Below are 21,443 nucleotides of genomic sequence, written 5' to 3'. Positions count from 1 at the left end.
AATAAGACAACAGTAAAATTAGCCCAATTTTTTTTATATTGTGAAAGATAATGTTACGCCGAGTAAATTGATACCCAACATGTCACGCTTCAAAATTACGCCCGCTTGTGGAATGGGGACAAACTTTTATTCTTAAAAATCTCCATTGGCGACATTTAAAAAATTCTACTGGTTGCATGTTTTGTGTTACAGAGGAGGTCTAGGGCTAAAATTATTGCTCTCGCTCTACTGATCACACCGATACCTCACATGTGTGGTTTGAACACTGTTTTCATATGCGGGCACTACTCACGTATGCGTTCGCTTCTGCGCGAAAGCTCGGCGGGACGGGGCATGTTTAAAACATTTTTTTTTCTTATTTATTTTAAAATGTATTTTTTATTTTTACACTGTTTAAAAATAAAAAATGGTGTTACTTTTATTCCTATTACAAGGAATGTAAACATCCCTTGTAATAGAAAAAAGCATGATAAGTCCTCTTAAATATGAGATATGGGGTCAAAAATACCTCATATCTCATATTTGGACTTAAATGCAAAAAAAAAAAAAAGGTTGTCATGCCTTTACGAATTATGGGCGGAAGTGATGTTTTGACGTTGCTTTCGCCCTGCTATGGGCAGGAGACGGGTGGCTGCCGATGGCTCCAGAATTGTGGCGGGAGGGGGCCCTCTCCTGCCACCGATAAAAGTGATCTGGTCACAGAGACCACTTTTATCTTGTAGCCGACCGCCGGCCGAACACGGGGATACTGGGGTTATGACAGCTAGCTGCTGCCATAACAACGACATCCGTCCCCAAAATAGGGGCGTACATTGGCGTGCGGCGGTCGGCAAGTAGTTAAATACCACATAAAGGTAATCCCAAGCCATAAGCAATTTCCATTCAAGGCAATTCAGGCAAATACAGAGAGAGGTTCTAGGTACCTTCCATTAAACAGCAGGGCTGGAAGCCAACACCAGAATTAAGAGACTGAAGTCCATCATATAAATATGGCCGCCACAGACCATATCCTTCTCCCACACCTGCTGCCAGAACCTAGTTGGCAAAAAATTGGGCATGGGTGGATGTGCCACTGAGCATGTGCCAAGATACGTGCATGCCCAGTGGTGGTGGGTAGCAAGCAGGTAAAAACTGCATCCATACCCTCAACATTTACAGAGCTGGCCCCCACTAATTACTGAGCTTTCTAACCACAGTTTTAGAAAGAAAGGTGTGAGTGGACCCTAGCAATGAAGAAGAGAGATTAGATTATTTTTCTTCTTTGGCACCAAAAACTTTACTTAGATTGTAAGCTCTAATGAGCAAGGCCCTCTGATTTCTTCTGTATTAAATTGTATTGCAACTGTACTTTCTGTCCTTATGTTGTAAAGCTCTGCGTAAGCTGTATACATCTTCATCCTGTATAATATTAATATTACAAAATCTTGAAATTGGACATAAGTTGGTGTATTTAGCTAATGATTGCTATATCTGTAAAAATATGCAGGAACATTTTGATTTACTAAAGGAGCTTAAATCTTCACACAATAAATTGTTCAGTTACCCAATCATGTGCAGATGAAATAAGTAAGCGGGAACTTGATTGGATGATTAAAGAAGAAATCTTCCAAAGGGAACACGTGTTTTTTTTTTTTTTTTTTTAATAGAGATCTGTTCCGTCACTTCCTGTTGTCTCTCGGGGACAGTAAAAGGAAAATCTCCCCAACGCACACAAACAAATTTACAGGGATGGGTTTAACTATTCCCTGCTCTACCAAAGGAATTATCTATTTTAAATTAAACAGCAGACTGAAGTATCATTTTGCCTGGTTCTGAATTAGTCAGAAAATTCAGTTCTGACAGATTTGAGCCTATTATTGGTCAGATAATAATTATATTACTATATTACCAATACAAAGTGTATTATTCCCCTTAAAAAAAATCCATTGGGGGAAATATGGAAAAGTACCATTACATTTTTTTTTAAAAGCTGTAAAATGTTTAATACATTTTTTTTTGTATTATTAACATTTAATTCCCCCTCCCCCCACAAATAAAAAAATAGCAGACATCATTGGAATAATACCTTTTTTGTTTTTAAAAGAACTTACCTTAATTATTCCTTACTATAGTTTGGGCGTGGTGCACATCAATCAGACAGCCAGGTAAAAAAATGTATGGTCATCTCCTAGATTGTAAGCTCTAATGAACAGGGCTCTCTGATTCCTTCTGTATTGAATTGTATTGTAACTGTACTCTCTGCCCTGTAAAGCGCTGCGCAAACTGTTGGCGCTATATAAATCCTGTATTATAATAATAATAATCTTACTTTAATGTCCATGGATTCCCAGAGGCTCTGAGCATTGGAAATGCAAATTTTTATGTTCTATCCCTATTGCTCTCCTGTTTCTTTGAATCAATCATAATGTTTCTGTATTTTTTCATATTTTTATGAATGATTTGCAAATTGATTTGCAAAGTATGTAAGTTTTTTTAAATGTGTAAAAATTCAATAAAAACAATTTAAAACAATTTTTTCAACGTCTTCCTTTTTTGTTTGGTAAAAAGTTCCTTAAATAATGTTTTAACTCTTTCTCTGTCATTTAATAATTCAAATCTTAAAAAAAGAAAAGAAAAAAAAACCCCAAAAAAGAGGATTTAGAAGTATCATACAGGTATACCCCACTTTTAAGTACACAATGGGGTTTATTCGCTAAAGTTGGAAAGTGCAAAATCAGGCTCACTTCTGCATAGAAACCAATGAGCTTCCAGGTTTTATTGCCAAAGCTTAATTGAACAAGCTGGGGTTAGAAGCTCATTGGTTTCTATGCAGAAGTGAACCTGATTTTGCACTTTCCAGCTTTAGTAAATAAACTCCATTGTGTACTTAAAAGTGGGGTATGCCTGTACTACTATGCTATAAGATAGATGGAAGAGTTTGTTCAGACAAATGTATACGTAAACCCAATAACTAGAATCGAATATAAGCTTTATCATATTAATATAATTTCAAGAGTTATTTTCAACATTTATATATCTTTAGTTTTCATTAAAATAATATCTGGTGATCCTGGCATGAAGGTCCTTGTTTGACGCACGTCCTGGTATAAAGTTGTCAATGTTTTGCCACTGTCTACCTGTCGTGCTCCTGCGCGGTCACCATGTTACATGGGCTTCGGATTGAGACCTCAAGTGGCCATTTCAACAAATATTTCCCAGGTATGGTGCACTGTTGTCACTATTAGGAAACCTGTTCTAAGTAATGACATGCAGCAGTTTCTGGATTGCAGGCATGTAGACAGGAAGTGTCTGCAAAGAGGCTGTAGGAGATCTACAGTGTTAATATGTAACAAAGGATAAAAAAAAGTAAAAACATACATTAAAAAAAAAAGAACCAAAACACAACAGTTTTTTGTGGTACACAGAGCTTCAGCAAACTAAATGTAATTGACATACTGTAGTTCTCATCTGTCCCTGATTTGGAGCACAGACCCCTTCTCCGTAACTGTTCCTTTATTTGTCTAATGTATAGGCCTTTATACTACAGGCATACCACACTTTTAAGTACACAATGGGGTTTATTTACTAAAGCTGGGAAGTGCAAAATCAGGCTCACTTCTGTGTAGAAACCAATCAGCTTCCAGGTTTTATTACCAAAGCTTAATTGAACAAGCTGGGGTTAGAAGCTCATTGGATTCTATGCAGAAGTGAGTCTGATTTTGCACTTTCCAGCTTTAGTAAATAAACCCCATTGTGTACTTAAAAGTGGGGTATGCCTGTAGTTATCTATTGATCTAAAGGTGTTATACTGCTCTGCAACGTTCACCCAACCTTTAAATTATTGCATTTGTTATTTTGAAAATCCTGAATAAAAAAGAAATGCAGTGTTGAAAAATAGTGCTTGTGGGTTTAACAAATCATTGTTTGTATACAAACTCTTTGGGGTCCATGTTACTGGGGGCATGGCAGGGTGTGTCCTTTGTCCATCAAACTTTTTGCCGTAAGGTGTCCCTATTTTTTTCTCAGAAAATGTGGAGTTTATATGTACTTTAGGCTGATTATTGACCAACTAATAAAACAATTATTATTATTACTATTATATTATTATTATTATTATTATTAATAATAATAATAATAATAATAATAATAATAATAATAATAATAATAATATATTCTTCAAAAATCAGCTAATACATTTGCGGACAGCACTCCATGGCACAGTTTCCCCATGTCTTTCTTTTGTGCTGAATTGAAACCTTACGTGAATGGAGAACTCTATGCCTAGAGTGCAGCTCATTGCGAGCTGCTTTGAGATTGCAATTAGTTGATTTTCCATACATTTTCTATGTGATATTATTTTAGTATAAATTTATCATTTCTTTTAAGACACTACTGTGATAAAAATGTAAATAAAAATGTATTATCATCATCCATGTTATCATACTTTTGTATCTTCTATTTTTTCTATTTTTTAAGAAAAAAATATTGCATTAAAGGATTTTTTTTTTAATAATATCCTGCCAGTAATTATAATTATATGGCAAGATAATTGAACACATTTTCAAAGATGAGAAGTACTGAACCTTTGTGTCATTGTATGACTGTTCACTTTTGTTTGTGATTCTGTATTTTGCTAAATTTAAATTGTTTAAAAAAAAAATATAGCTTTAGATAAAAATCTGCTAGGATGCATTTTAATTATTTATTCAATGTAATAATTTATTTTGTTTTCAGCATTCTGGACCCTGACAATTGTGAAGATAAACAAAATAAGTTATTTTTTAGAAAAATAATTTTTTCAGATTTAACTGCCACATCCACAAAATATTCTATTCTTTTTTATACTTTATTTAGAGGGTATTTTATATTTATTTCAGGTAGTTTAGTTCATTTCATTAAGTTTTCTTTGCATTGGGCGTTTTCCCTCTTCTCAGGTAGGTATTATTTTTTTTTAGTACTGTTCATTTACACTTGTTATTTTACTTTTCTTTTTTTTTTTGTCTGTTTTGTCTGTTTTTTCTTTTTATGTAAAAAAAAAAGCAAAATAACAAGGCTGTCTTTGACTAAAGAGCGGGACCAAGACAGTTGAAATAAGCTTCCCAGTGGCCACTTAAAGACAAAAGAAACTCTTAGCAACCACCAAAAACCATCTAAATGTAATTTTTGTTTATTGACTCCAAAGCATTTCACCAGTAAAATTCCATGGAAATTTTCCTAAATTCGCAAAAATTTCAAAGAAATATTTGTACATCCTTTTTATCAATATGTCTGTTTCATGATCTATTTGTGATCCTGTGTCTTTTGGTAGTTTTAATACCTGTAAGAAGATTATTGGATAAAAATCTTGAAAAATACATTTTGTTATAGATTTCTTTTAATCATTAATTTGGGTTTTTCTATTCTGTATTCACCTACCTTTCAGGACATTTGTTTCTTCAAATTTACCTGTCACATACAAAGCATGATTCTAATTGCAGATTGATATGATATAGAAAGTATATTTACTTTTTAAAATCCTGCTGCTCCAATTCAACAATCAGAAGAGGAAAAGCAGCACTTTTATTGTTTCATTTAAATTGTGCATCTCACAATATGCAGTTGAGTAAACTAACACAACGACCTTATAACTTGCACCGATTTGACTTTACAGTCTCCAAAACCAGACCAGAATGGACATCAGAGTGCTACAACCTCTTTTTTGGGACATACAGCGGGTAAAATAAGTATTGAACACGTCACCATTTTTCTAGGTAAATATAAAGTGCTATTGACATGCAATTTTCACCATGTTAGCAACAACCCTTGCAATCCATACACAAAGAAACCAAAACAAATAACATAAAAAAAACAAAAAAACATAAAAATAAAATAAATTAAGTTTTGTTTAACCACTTAAGCCCCGGACCATTTTCCAGGACTAGGCCCCTTTTTGCGATTTGGCACTTCGTCGCTTTAACTGACAATTGCGCGCTCGTGCCTCCCAAACAAAATTGGCATCCTTTTTTGCCACAAATAGAGCTTTCTTTTGGTGGTATTTGAGCACCTCTTCGGTTTTTATTTTTTGCGCTATAAACAAAAATAAAGCGGCAATTTTGAAAAAAATTCAATATTTTTTAATTTTTGCTATAATAGAAATCCCCCAAAAATATATAAAAAATTATTTTTTCCACAGTTTAGGCCGATACCTATTCTTCTACATATTTTTGGTAAAAAAAAATCACAATAAGCGTTTATTGATTTGTTTGCGCAAAAGTTATAGCGTCTACAAAATAGGGGATAGTTTTATTGCATTTTTATTAATATTTTTTTTTTTTACTAGTAATTGCGGCGATCACAGATTTTTACAATTTTTATTGTGACTGCGACATTATGGCAGACACATCGGACAATTTTGACACATTTTTGGGACCATTGGCATTAATACATTAAAAATGCACTGATTACTGTAAAAATGTCACTGGCAGTGAAGGGGATAACCACTGGGGGCAGTGTAGGATTTAAGTGTGAGTGTGTGTGTTTTTTTACTGTTGAGGGCGTGGCTTGGCATGTGACATCACTGATCGTCTTTCCCTATAACAGGGAACAGACGATCAGTGACAGCCACACTAGGAAGCACGAGGAGAGGTTTGTTTACACTTACCTCTCCTCGTTCTTCAGCTCTGTGACCCGATCTCGGGACACCGGCGGCGATCGGGTCCGCAGGTCCCGCGGCCACGGTCATGGAGCTCAGGACCGGGTCGCAAGTGCACCACCAGCGGCACGCGCGACCCACGGCTGGGCTCCTAAAGGGCAATGTACCTATACGTGCCTGTGCCCACCCGTGACATTCTGCCGACATACATCGGCATGAGGCGGTCCTTAAGTGGTTAATACAATTTGGACTTGATCGACTTGTGTCTTTTTTCAACCTCACCTACTATGTATGTAACAATGGAATGATACTGGGAAAAAGGTAACACATGAAGAAGAAAGGAGGGTACAAAAAGGCATTGAAAGCCAAGACATCAGCTGAAATCTAGCAGTAATTAGAAAGCAATTCTGCCCCTTGTCAGTGCAAATTATTATCAGCTGGTTCTGTCTCAACTGATGGCCTATAAAAAGGTGTCTCATTAACAAGGTGTCACACAAGAAAAATCTCATGATGGGTAAAAGCTTAGAGCTCTCTCAAGACCTTCATAACCTTATTGTTGCAAAACATACTGATGGTATTGGTTACAGAAGGATTTCCAAACCTGAATGTTCCAGTGAGCACTGTTGGGGCAAAACCCCAGAAATGGAAAGGACATCATATCACTATAAACCACCCACGACCAGGTGCTCCTCACAAGATGTCTGACAGAGAAGTGAAAATAATTATCAAAAGAGTTGTCCAAGAGCCAAGGACCACTTGTGGAGATCTTCAGAAAGACCAGGACTTAATAAATACAATTGTTTCAAAGAAAACAATAAGTAATGCACTCAACCGTCATGGCAATTTACAGGACTTAAACGATCTGTTTCTGATGTCTTGCTGCCACATATCACAACACTCTTTTAGAGGTCTAGTGGCATCCATGCCAGGACAGGTCAGGGCTTCTCTTGATGGCAAAAAGGGGACCTACTCAATCAGAATTAGGTGAGTCATCATAATGTTATGGCAGATTTGTATATATATATATATATATATATATATATATATATATATATATATATATATATATATATTTGTATATATATATATATAGATATATATATATATAGATATATAGATAGATAGATAGATAGATAGATAGATAGATAGATAGATAGATAGATAGATAGATAGATAGATAGATATACCACGGGTAAAATAAGTATTGAACACAACACCATTTTTCTGGGTAAACAGATTTCTAAGGGTGCTATTGACATGCCATTTTTACCACATGTTGGTAACAACCCATGCAATCCATACATACAAATAAAATGGAATGATGGGCGGATAAAATATTGAACACATGAAGAAAGGGAGGTGCAAAAAGGCATGGCAAGCCAAGACACCTGCTTAAATCTATCAGTAATTAGAAAGCAATCCTGCTCCTGGTCAGTGCAAATTAATATCAGTTGGTTCAGTCTCAACTGAAAGCCTATAAAAGGGTGTCTGAATACAAAGGTGTCACACAATAACATTGGATGATGTTTAAAACATCTCATGATAGGTAAAAGCAAAGAGCTCTCTCACGACTTTTGCAAACTTATTGTTGCAAAACATACTGATGGGATAGGTTACAGAAGGATTTCTAAACTTCGGAATGTTCCAGTGAGCACTGTGGGCCATACTTATAATAAAATATAATACAAATTACTTGAATTAAAACTTAATAGGTATTTCCAATTCTATAACTTAATTCCTGAGACAGCCCCAGGCTCAGACATGGCAGGTTCAGTATGGCTGTGCCTAGAGAAAAATAAACATGTACCTGCAGCATCTTTAACACCTTCCTGCCTGGCCTGGAAGATTCTAATTTATTATCGCTGTTTTCTAGTTGGTTTAAAATCACTTTTGACATAAAGGGACACTTTTGGTTGCTATGGGCAATCTCCAAATTCCAGGCAGAAAAAAACAGTATTTATAATATAAAAGTGCATGCAGGGCACTGGACAGACCACTAGGGACAAAGGGGGTGTGTAATTGTTTTATACAGTACTGTAATCTGTAAGATTACAGTACTGTGTGTTTTGTGTGTTTTACTTTTTTGAATTTGGCGCCGATCTCCGCTCCTGTGCGCTGTAACGTTGCAGGGAACGGAGCTCGTGGCATTCGGGCACTTTGTGAATCAAGCGGAGGACGTCTCGATCACACAGCGCGGAGGACATCGCTGGATCCAGGGGACAAGGTAAGTAACTCTCCCTGTATCCAGCGATGCGATCCCGAGTCTGGCTCGGGGTTACCGCTTATGGTACTGAAATCCCAGCCCGAGCCAGACTCGGGAATACCACCAGGGGGGTTAATACAAGAAAGGACTTTGCTCGCTTTGGAAACTGCCGCTTGGCATTGCATGCTTTTATTGAGCTTATGATCTACCAAAACTCCCAGATTCTTCTCCTCCTAGCATGTAAGATGTGTGCATGTTTCTAGCCCCCATATTGTTTAAATTATATTCACCTAAATGATATTTAGGTACACTGTATGAATGGGAACATGTGACAAACACATAGTGGGGTTTTCTGAAATTTCACTGCAAATTTAGATGTGATTTTAAGTAAACCACCAAAACAAAAAATGCTAGAGACCATTTTAAAGGTACAAAAGTGCATTGGCTTTATTCCTTCATACACATTCATTTATTGCAAACACACCCCACATATATTTTAAAAGCCTGTGTATACTAGCCCTAAACAACATCAAAATAATACTCATCATATCTACACATATCTAAACTCAGTTGTACGATTTTGCAAAATGTCACTATAACAAAGTGACATTTACAATCTCCTTTTGGTTCCTTCTGTCTTCCTTCTTTTCATTTTCACATGCAATACTTTCTAATATATTTTACATTACATTTGGTAGATATATTTTTACAAAAAAAAAGCATACAAGCAAGTTGCAAGCAAAGTAAAGCCATATCAAATATTGTTTCATTTTTAATTTATTCGTTTAGACTGGAGAGAGAAAGAAAAGGGAAAGGAGAGAGGTTAATTTATTAAAGGCAAATAGGCTGTTCACTTTGCAAGGGAATTTTCCTCAGAAATTAGAGAATGAGATGAAGCTGTGCTGACTTCCATCATCCATTCACGTGCAAGCAAAAATGCTTTTTTTTTTCTTGCACATGATTGGGTATTCCTTGCAAAGTGAAAATTCACCTCCTTTACTAAGCTCTATGACAAATTTCCCTGCAATATGAAAAGCCTATTTGCCTTTAGTAAATCAAGAGAAAGAGAAAGAAAGGGAAAGGAGAGAGAAAAGGGAGAGGGCCAAGAAGAGAATAAGAGGGGAGAGGAAAAAGGTGAGCGTGAGAGAGGAGAGGGGAAAGTAGAGAGAGAGGGAAGAGGAGAGAGGAAAGAAGAGCTAGAGAGCAGGGAAAGATGAGATAAAAAGAAAGAAAAAGAAAGAGAGGAAAGCGGAAAGAAAAGAAAGAACAAGAGAGGGGAAATGAGAAAGGACAGGGGAGAGGGCAAAGTGGAGAGAGAAAGATGAGAGGGGAAAGGAAAGAGAGAGGAGAAGAGAAAGGAGGGGGAGAAAGAAAGAAGGAGAAGGGAAAGGAGAGAAATGGGAAAGCAGAGAGAGGAAAGAGGAGAAAGGAAAGGAGAGAAAGAAAAAAAGGGAAAGCAGAAGAGAAAGTAAGCAGGCGGAGAGGGGAAAGAAGAGAGCAGAGAGATGAAAGGAGAGGGGGAGAGAGAGAGAGAGGAAAGGTGAGAGGAAAAACAAAGAAGAGAGGAGAGGGGAAAGGAAAGCGAGAGAGGGGAGAGGAAAGGAGAGGAAAGGAGATAAAAAGGGAAGAGAGGGGAAAAGGTAGAAATGGGAAAGCAGAGAGGAGAGGAGAGGAGAGGAGAAAGAAATGAGGGAGGGGGAGATAGAGGAAAGGTGAGAGGAGAAAGGAAGAAGAGAGCAGAGGGGAAAGGAGAGAGAGAGAGGAGAGAGAGAAGAGAGAGGAAAGGAGAAAGAGAAAGAAAGAAAGAGGGGGAAGAGCAAAGGAGGGAAAAGGGAGGAGAGGGGAAAGAAGAAAGAAAGAGGTTTGGAGAAACAAGGGAGAGAGAGAAAGAAAGAGAGGTGAAAGGAGTGAAATTGCAAACCAGAAAGGGAGAGGAAAGAAGCGAAAGGAAAAAAAGGGGAAAGCCAAGAGAAAGTAAGCAGGGAGGAGAGGGGAAAGAAGAGAGCTAAGAGAGGAAAGAAGAGGGAGGGGGAGAGAGAGAGAGGAAAGGAGAGAGGCGAAAGGAAGAAGAGAGGAGAGAGGAAAGCAGAGGCAGAGGGGAAAGAAAAGAAGGGAGAGGCAAAAGGAAAGAGAAGAGAGAGAGAGAGAAATATCTTTATGTCTAATAACAGAAACAGATTTGAAAAACATTTTTGTGTCGCTTTCTCAGTGGTGGCCGCCCCCTAATCTACATGCAGGGCACTGGACACATTAGATTTACATTTTTTTTAAGCACATGATTAGAGCCTGAGGCTTTGATTGGCTTCAAAAAGGGAGGGCTCAGGGCACAGAGCACTGTGCTCCAAGCACACCCACTTGTCTGACAACAGCAAATTAATATTTGCTATTGTCTTCCTGCTTCTCCTCCCAGCCAATCAGAAAGTGGGTCCTAAGATGCAATTGGCCGAGAGGAGAAACGATCGTATTAGCCGGCCAGGAGTAGAAACAGGGGCAAAGCCTTCAAGGAGGAGACGCAGGGAGAAGCTGCCCATGGCCTGGAAGGGGTAAGTGCGGGGCTGGTGGGCGGACAGGCAAACGACAGGGGGGGGGGGGAATTGATCGAACGGGAGGTGTGGGGGAGGGGGGGGGGGTGGCAGGGTGGGTGGTTTGGAGCACCAGCTGCCACTGCTATTTCTGTTATTATAAATATTGCAGACAAAAGACCTTCTCTCAAAACTACCTATTGAATTGCTTTGTTTCTTTAAATCTTTATATTTTTACCATTATGTTTGCCTGTCCAGTTATCTTTTAATCTATACAACAAACTCCTGCAAACATATTCTCAGAGATTAGCATAATGTGACGGCTTTGTTGTAGATTTTTCTTATTATCTTCTTATGCTCTTTTTTAATCATATTTGTTTGTGAAGGAACTTCTTACCAAGAAAGGTATAACTTCATGGAAAATACAGATCTTTTCAGATAGAGATCCTAATCATGAATATTCATGAAAATAAATGCAGACATTGTTGATTGAGCGCCCTCTATGTGTGACAGGATAAACTGCATAATTTCAAGCACTGATAAATTGTAAGACGGGTATATAATACTGTATTACTTTTACATTTATGAAAGAGAGATTAAATGTAAAATTGAAATTAAGATTTTTTCAGTCTGTCAACACTTTGAAATCGTTCAGCATATCTTGTAGCCCTATGTATAATCGTGCGCCAAAGAAACGGCTAGAAAGGTTAGAAATAATGGATGTATCTAAAATTAGACCACAAAAGTGAAATTAAACTTTCAGTCTTTACACACACACACACACACTTTCCTATTATTATTAACTTTTATATTATTAACAAATAAATGAATTGGACTGCTGGAAAACTTTCATTTGATCAGGGCCTGCAGCCAATAGGCTGCAGCTTTGATTGGTGTATTCTGTCAGCGGAGTAGCACAGAAAAACTTTTTTTTTTAAAGAACCTTTACAATCACTTTAAGGGTCTAGTAAAGATGAAGGAAATCCCAGCTGTTTGGTTTACAAGCAGAATGAAGCAGCTGGGAGCTTTCCTTTCGCCGACAATTTAAATACACTTTTTTTTTCTTTGTAAATGTCAGTTTTGCTGTAGTAGGTTGTATACACCACACAAATGCCCAATTTCACAGGCAGGGTCAGGGGATCCCCAAGACATAATAGGCTTGACTTACTAAGAATAGTGCACACAGAATTTGGTGCAACTGTGCATAGTAACCAATCAGCTTCTAGGTTTTATTGGAAAAGCTTAACCACTTAAGCCCTGGACCATTTTACTGGCCAAAGACGAGAGCACTTTTTGTGATTCGGCACTGCATCGCTTTAACTGACAATTGCGCGGTCGTGCGGCGTGGCTCCCAAACAAAATTGACGCCCTTTTTTCCCCATGGGGATGAGGACACATGCTCCTCTCCATTTATAAACTGAAGTATCTTAAACACAGGTTACGATGTTTTAGTTATGTGAATGGACAGAGTTAGTTATCACTGACTGTTCATTCGGAAAAGGAAGGTGCCAGATTTACTGACTCCTACCTCCACTCTCCATCCTGAAAGATCGAGGGGGCAGAGGAGGAGAAAGGAGGGGGCAGCAGAATGCAGGGGGACTCAGAGGAGAATGGAGGGGTACGGCAGAACAGAGGGGGACAAGGAGGAGAACAGAGGGGGGCAGCAGAACGGAGGGGGACACGGAGGAGAACGGAGGAGGGCAGCAGAAAGGAGGGGGACAGCAGAATGGAGGGGGACACAGAGGAGAATGGAGGGGGACAGCAGAAGGAAGGGGGACACAGAGGAGAACAGAGGGGGACAGCAGAACGGAGGGGGACATGAAGGAGAATGAAGGGGGACAGCAGAATGGAGGGGGACAGCAAAATGGAGGGGGACACAGAGGAGAATGGAGGGGGACAGCAGAACGGAGGGGGACACGGAGGAGAACGGAGGGGGACAGCAGAATGGAGGGGGACACGGAGGAGAACGGAGGAGGGCAGGAGAAAGGAGGGGGACAGAAGAATGGAGGGGGACACAGAGGAGAATGGAGGGGGACAGCAGAACGGGGGGGGAAACTAAGGAGAACGGAGGGGGACAGCAGAACGGAGGGGGACACGGAGGAGAATGGAGGGGGACAGCAGAACAGAGGGGGACAGATTGGAGGGGGACTGTAGAACCTCCAACACTCCCAGAATTATCAGAGAAAGTGAAGAATAGGACCTCTGCTTGCAGCGCCCCATCAGCACCAAATTATAAAAAAAATAAAAAAAAAATAGAGGCAGACATAACTATTAAAATTTAATGTAATATATTGCAGTTTACCAGTCATTAGATGTGGTGGCTGCATTTGATTTCTTTCTTTAATGTGTTTGTAAAGCCTTAAGGTTTTTCACCTTAATGCATTCTATGCACTAGCGTGAAAAACCTTCTTTGCTGCAGCTTCCACAAGACCCCCTCTTTTTCTTACCTGAGCCTGATCCGATCCAGGGATGTGCATGAGCGCAGCAACTCCTGCTGCTGTCAATCAAAAGTTGTGACATGGGAGCGGGGGGCTGGGCAGACTCCCGCTGTCTGTGTCAATGGATGCAGCAGTGGGACTCGGGAACAAGGCTACACGGGTGCTCCCATGGAAAGCCGCTTTCCATGGGGGCACCCGATGCAGAGGAGGAGTCTGGAGCACTGGCAGGGGACTCCAGAAAAAGAGGATCAGGGATAATCTGTGCAAAACCATTGCACAGAGCAGGTAAGTATAGGCATGTTTATTTTTTTGGTTTTTATTTAAGGTACCACCCTCTTTCAACTTTTCAGTTGTACATTGTAACCAGTTCATGAAATAAATACAAAGAATAGGAAATCTTCACATCCAAGTACTTGAGAAAGAGTTGAGGCGCCCAATACGTTTGTCCTGATGTGTTTGTAGGTGGGTGACTCATTTATATTTATCTGGTTACCTATTTGAGTTGGTGCCTCCAGGTCGATAAAGAATTAAACTGTTCTGCCTTACTTCCAGATGTTCATAATGTAACTCACCACTGGTGGATTATAAATTCAAGGTGTGGCAAGCTTTAAAAAGGGTTGTCCATGTATGGGAGAAAGAGCAGTATCTATGTGGAGATGTAACCAGCTTTTGTACCTTTGGCTGGAACCCATTCGGGGTTCCTGAAGATGGACTCTGTGCTATCATTGAACTGACTTTGTAGAAAGGTATAGACCGAATAATGGGCAGGGCACCAGGGTTAGAGTGATGTACTAAATGCTGCTTTTATGTTTATTTGGACTTTAATGAAAATCCAGCTGTAATGGACGAATGCCTTCAGTAAAGAGAGGTCCATCTTTAGGCGATTGATGCCTGGTAGACATGGGCCGAAATAACCCCCGGTTGCAGAACTTTCGAACATCGCAAACAAACTGAATAACAAACCTCTTTGAAGTTTATGGGACCTGAACTGGAAAAATCTAAAATGTCTATTAGGAAGGCTTATACAGTGGTGTGAAAAAGTGTTTGCCCCCTTCCTCATTTCCTGTTCCTTTGCATGTTTGTCACACTTAAGTGTTTCGGAACATCAAACCAATTTAAACAATAGTCAAGGACAACACAAGTAAACACAAAATGCAATTTGTAAATGAAGGTGTTTATTATTAAAGGTGAAAAAAAATCCAAACCATCATGGCCCTGTGTGAAAAAGTGATTGCCCCCCTTGTTAAAACATACTATAACTGTGGTTGTCCACACCTGAGTTCAATTTCTCTAGCCACACCCAGGCCTGAATTGCCACACCTGTTCACAATCAAGGCATCACTTAAATAGGAGCTGCTTGACACAGTAAGGTCCACCAGAAGATCCTTAAAAGCTACACATCATGCCGAGACCCAAAGAAATTCAGGAACAATTGAGAAAGAAAGTAATTGAGATCTATCAGTCTGGAAAGGGTTATAAAGCCATTTCCAAAGCTTTGGGAATCCAGCGAACCACAGAGACGTTATCCACAAATGGCGAAGACATGGAACAGTGGTGAACCTTCCCAGGAGTGGCCGGCCGCCCAAAATTACCCCAAGAGCGCAGCGACGACTCATCCAAGAGGCCACAAAAGACCCCACAACAACGTCCAAGGAACTGCAGGCCTCACTTGCCTCAGTTAAGGTCAGCGTTCATGCCTCCACCATCAGGAAAAGACTGGGCAAAAATGGCCTGCATGGCAGAGTTCCAAGGAGAAAACCACTGCTGAGCAAAAAGAACATCAAAGCTCGTCTCAATTTCTCCACAACACATCTTGATGATCCCCAAGACTTTTGGGACAACATTCTGTGGACCGATGAGACAAAAGTGGAACTCTTTGGAAGGTGTGTGTCCAAGTATATCTAGCGTAGAAGGAACACTGCATTTCATAGAAAGAACATTATACCAACAGTAAAATATGGTGGTGGTAGTGTGATGGTCTGGGGCTGTTTTGCTGCTTCAGGACCTGGAAGACTTGCCGTGATAAAAGGAACTATGAATTCTGCTGTCTACCAAGAGATCCTGAAGGAGAATGTCCGACCATCTGTTCATGTACTCAAGCTGAAACGAACTTGGGTTCTGCAGCAGGACAATGATCCTAAACACACCAGCAAGTCCACCACCGAATGGCTGAAGAAAAACAAAATGAAGACTTTGGAGTGGCCTAGCCAAAGTCCTGACCTGAATCCTATTGAGATGTTGTGGTATGACCCTAAAAAGGCCGTTCATGCTCGAAAACCCTCTAATGTAACTGAATTAGGACAATTCTGCAAAGATGAGTGGGCCAAAATTCCTCCAGGACGCTGTAAAAGCCTCATTGCACGTTATCGCAAACGCTTGGTTGCAGTTGTTGCTGCTAAGGGTGGCCCAACCAGTTATTAGGTTTAGGGGGCAATCACTTTTTCACACAGGACCATGATGGTTTGGATTTTTTTTCACCTTTAATAATAAACACCTTCATTTACAAATTGCATTTTGTGTTTACTTGTGTTGTCCTTGACTATTGTTTAAATTGGTTTGATGTTCCGAAACACTTAAGTGTGACAAACATGCAAAGGAACAGGAAATGAGGAAGGGGGCAAACACTTTTTCACACCACTGTATGTATAGCACACTAACTTGCTAATAACAATGAACTTAGCTCTGTTCTATCTCTCTCCACATCACTATCACACAGCAAATGGCCGCAGTGGGAAGAATATTTTTATAGTGTGGGGTGGGACTAAGAGCAATGAGCCATGGTTGGATAGAGTCATCATCACAGTGTCCAATCATGCCACTGACAGTGCTATGTGCCCTGATTTGGCAAGGCTTTCACTGCTTCAGCCATTCACGGCTTCAAATGCACTGTGTAGCTGTGCAGTGCATTATGGTCATTTGGCAGGCTGAACAAATGGTTGATCGCCCTCATAATTTGGGTGTTCACTAAACAGGCAAACAGCCAATGTTCCTCCAACTCTAATGCCTTGTGATCGATGTGCTAGATTGCTTCCATAAAACCGTATGGGGAATCCTAGGGACCTGGTCTGGTAGTCACAGAGGAGAAGATTGAGTTCTCAAGAGAATGCATCATGGTTTGGGGCTTCCTGGAATATATAAGCAGTGTAATGCTAAGGTGAACATTAGCAATGAGTGAACTGATGGAGTAAGAGGTTAATTATGTATGTTGGAGTCACAAGGAGTAGTGACGGGAAAATGACTGGGGGAGTTTGGTGCATGCTACACGGTGCCGGTTCAGAACTGCTAAATGAAGAGGTGGAGGGCTGCAGAGTGGTCAGCCTAGAATCGGTACAGTGATAAGTAACCAGTAACAAAACCAAGATAATGTCCTCATTACGGAAAGTGTCACCTTAATGTAACTTTTAGGCATATACCTTTGTCAGTCTCTAGGGGCGTGAGCGCATCCTCCTTCTGAATCCCCACCTGAACCTGCTTACATGTTCCTTGTGTACCATTTAGGGTTTTGCAAGGCTATGATTACAAATTGAGTTTTGTAAGCTTAAAGTGTTACTAAACCCAGTAATAAGAAAATAGTTCATCTGCTCACCCACAGTGCCCACAGCGAATAAAACTTCTTTTTACATTAAAATACTGCCACTATATACCTTTTTGCCTGGTCTGTATACCACGGTCACATGATAACCTGCACAGTTTGTCCAGATCTGTGTGTTCAGGTAGGAGAAGATTTCCACTATACATGCTCACATGTGTGATGTCAATATCCTGTGACCTGGCTAGCTCTGAGAACAAGGGAATGTTCTCTCCAGCATAAAAGACACAACTGAGCATGTGCGGGTTGGCTACCCTATCTGTGTGTTAGCTGTCTTTCCCCACAGTGCAGGAGGGAAGGATCTGTGCATACAGTATCAAAGTTTCATTGATTCACTGATTCAGTGTCATAACTCAATGTTATCTGGACCTGGAGCACACAGACATTGCCATTAGCATTTTGCAGTGTGTGTGTGTGTGTGTGTGTGTGTGTGTGTGTATAAAACGCAAATGTCACTTCCTTTTTGTACATATGTTAATACGAAATATATTAAGAAACACATTTTTTAAACAATAGCAGATGCTGGGAACATAATTCGGCTCACATTCGCATGCATATGTATAAAACAACTATGAAAAGACTAAAGATTCTTTTTAAAGAGTTTTAAAGTCTCAGAGGAATATTGTAAAACGGGTGACATCATGAGACGGCAGAAACATCTGCTGTATAAGGAGGAGAATATTGACACCTGCAACGTAGACTCTTTCTACACTTGCCTAGTTATCTGTGCCAGAGGCAATATATACACATCATAAATTCCCATACGACAGGTAAACTAGATCTTCATTGTTGTTGTGAACACAAGAGAAAAAAACACAAGGTTTCCAACCAGTCTGATCTGCATGGTTGGAGACAAATCCCCATAAACAAGGCCATGTTCTGGACACATAATGCGGTCCAATGGCAGATGTTTATGCTGAAGACGTGAAGACAGCTTCCAGCCATACTGGGAGTTTATCCAGCCCTCCTCCAAACCCGCCTAGTTTGTACTTCTTCATCCAATTATTGTATTATTGGAGCTGGGATGTCTCGCATGCTTCAACAATATTGTTGTTGACAAAACAAGGTTTTTGAAAATGGGGATTGGAAAAGGCTCTGGAACGCTCCCAGCATCAGGGTTTGCCAAAGGAATATTTAACCCAATAAAGGAAAAGGAAAGACTTTTATATTCTCTGTTAGATAGACACACGAAAGTGATCAGCTTAATGCATACAAATGTAGCAATGTGTGCTTGGTCTAAAATTCTTTACTAGGGTATTAAAGATGATTTGTCCCCTGTACTGCCTGACCACCACTCCAACACTTTCCAATAAACCTCAAATTGGAATTTAATGGCCATAGCAGGCTTTTATGAACAAACGTATAAATAATAAGGTAACATTCGGTGTAATAGAAATGAAGCCCCAAAGTCCTTTTAGGCATTTTACTATAATACAGACCAACAGCCGCAGTTCACTGGCACTCAACCATACATTTGACCATAAATCCACCTTCAAGCACCTTGTACCCCCGCTAACTGCTATAACTACCAAGAAAAAGCTGCAACAGCTTATGTCAGAATGCCATTAACAAGAAAATAAATTAAAGGGGTGGCGAGTTGCCCAACGCCAGCTCTTTTTTGACTGAAGATTTCCTCAACCCCCCTTCCAACCATGGCAGAAAGCCCTTTCTGTTCTTACATAACTCCACCAATCAATCAGGTAGGTACCCAGACTCAATAGTTTCTTTCAAATTGTAAAACCCACCCTATGCTAAACCCCCTTTGAAACCAATTATGTAGGTCCTGCGTCAATGTCTCTGTTTCTCTTACTCTGGGCCTAACTTTCTGCACAGAGTTTGAAGTTCTATATTGACATGGGGGCATTCACATTACATTAGATCACTACGTAGGCACAGTGCCTTTTCAACCAAATTCAAGTACTAGTCAGATCCAGTTTACAGAAAGCAAAGCTTTAATGCCCTGATCACTATAAAATGTACTTGCCTTTCCTTTGCAACCTCACCACTTTTTTTCACTGCTAGGAGGTGAAGGAAATACCTGATACTTCAAAGAATGGAGGAACACATGATTCTGCCATGTGACATTTCCCTGTGAACCAATCAGTGCTCTCAAACTGGAATTTCTATAGCTCTGAGTAAGCTGCAACTCACAGCCTACACCAGACTTTCCTTAAAGAGAAACTTCACCCAGATCCTAAAAAGGTAAGTCAACAACTACAAGTATTCTAGCTGAAGACTTTTAAAAAACCACTTACTTCCAGCACGAGAAGTCGAGCACTATCTATCTACAAACTGAATTCTTTAGCGTTATCTTTTTTCTCAGCCACCATCTTGGAATTGGGAGTCAGCTGTGGTATCCTAATCAGTCACAACTATCTCTACACTGTTAATGGGCAAGATGTGCTGACTGGAGGAGACGGTCCTGAAACTTCTAGGGATGTGTGGCATTGGGTGGATCCAGTACAACATCCAGTACAACATCCTTCCTAGGTAATGAATGAGCAAGTTGAAGCAAGTACCTGCTGAAAAATATACTTTCTACATCCCCAAAAGAAAAACAACTTCAAAACTTCAAAATGTTTAAAAGAGACTAGGTTTTCTTTCTCCCTGTTCTATGTTTGTTGGAAATCTAGCACAACTAGCATGTAAAAAAAATGACTCCTAAGTAAACATTACAATATTAGCTCAAAATGTGTACCTATACCATAGATAGCTCTACATATATAATATTGTCTATACAGTAAATATACTGATCAGCCATAACATTATGACCACAAACAGGTAAAGTGAATAACATTGATTATCTTGTTGCAATGGCATCTGAAAGTCTTTTTAGAGAAAAAAGAAAAACACAAAAACCTCAACAAAAATTGTTGACCATGTTGGACTTTTTAGGCATAAATGTATATATATATATATATAAAAAAGAAGAGAAAGGGAGGAAAAAAGGATGTTAATTAAAAATAATTTTTATTTTTTTAAAACAAAGGGGGAAAAATAAAACACACCAGATCTCAATATTTCATATCCTGTCTAGTCTATTAATAAATTCTAGCAAATTCTGTATGTATTCCTATACACATCTGATCATATGAGCATTAAAGAAAATTTGACACTCAATACAGAAACCAATTGGTATAGACAGGATAATAATTGAAGAACAAGTCAAAGATATTCTAATGCTCAAAGCATCTGAGGCTCTAATAGGCTTCAAAATGGGATGGGCTTGGGGCACAGAGAATGTGCAAATAGCTCACCCAGGTGTGTTACAAATTAATCCTAACTCCTAATGAGTATGAGCTATGTTCGCAAATGTAGTTTTTGCCCAAAACTATAGTAAAGTTTTGGGGTTAATTGTGCTAAATTGTACTTTGGCATCAGTTTGGCTGGGCTGTATCGAGGTTCTGCCTGATCATAGGTGGGGTTCGCACCTGTGAGAGGCCTTAGAACGCAGTCTGGTTGAATGCATTAGGTACCAATCTCTCTTTCGGAGCCAATCAATAGGAGTTTGCCTCGCTGTGTATTTCGGGAGAGGGTACTTAAGGTGTCAAAGTCACATGGTTCGGGGTTCCGGTCCAAAAGTTGTTGCTGACTCCATGGTCCTGGTCCTCTTGACCAGCCCCCGGGGGCCCTCATGGCCTGGGGTGTGGATGCATCCGTTTCCGAGCCTCGGAACTGGCTAGTCCGAGGCGCAGTAACTGGAAGGAGGATTCTAAGATGTTCCGGTGCCGTCTCGGGTTTGGAGAGGCCCAGCAACTCTACACGCAACCAGGGGAGGACTCTTCAGTAAGAGAGCCACGCACAAGGCTGGCTGCTCAGTAAGGTAAAGAATCCAGTTGCGAGCGACTGTTCCCTGGATTATGTACAGAGAGAGACTTTTATTGAAGTCAGCAGTTCCAAGCACCTGAGCTAAACTTTACCCTGATGCCCTCTATTCCCAACTTAGAGACTGAGTTTGTTTTATGCAAAATAAAAATCCTACCAAGGAATTCAAGTATCAGTCTCTGCCATTACTGGGTTATCAACCCTGGGAACCCCTAGACAAGGACAACGAGTACGAGCTGGTGGAGGTAATCGGTAA

At 39.8% G+C, this 21,443-nt stretch overlaps 1 long non-coding RNA gene across 1 annotated transcript; it reads left to right on the top strand.

Moving 5' to 3' along the window:
* Positions 1 to 19,319: 19,319 nt before the first annotated feature.
* On the top strand, positions 19,320 to 20,053 carry LOC143976189 (uncharacterized). The gene is made up of 2 exons (XR_013272556.1): positions 19,320 to 19,564; positions 19,686 to 20,053. It is a non-coding gene; the product is annotated as an uncharacterized LOC143976189 (long non-coding RNA).
* The last annotated feature ends 1,390 nt before the right edge of the window (positions 20,054 to 21,443 follow it).

This window comes from Lithobates pipiens, unplaced genomic scaffold, assembly GCF_037356315.1.
Source record: "Lithobates pipiens isolate NorthernLeopardFrog02 unplaced genomic scaffold, aLitPip1_a1.2 Scaffold_13, whole genome shotgun sequence".
In the NCBI taxonomy this organism is placed as follows: Eukaryota; Metazoa; Chordata; class Amphibia; order Anura; family Ranidae; genus Lithobates; species Lithobates pipiens.
The sequence above is the reverse complement of the archived record's forward strand: the minus strand, read 5'-3'. Positions and strand labels throughout refer to the sequence as shown.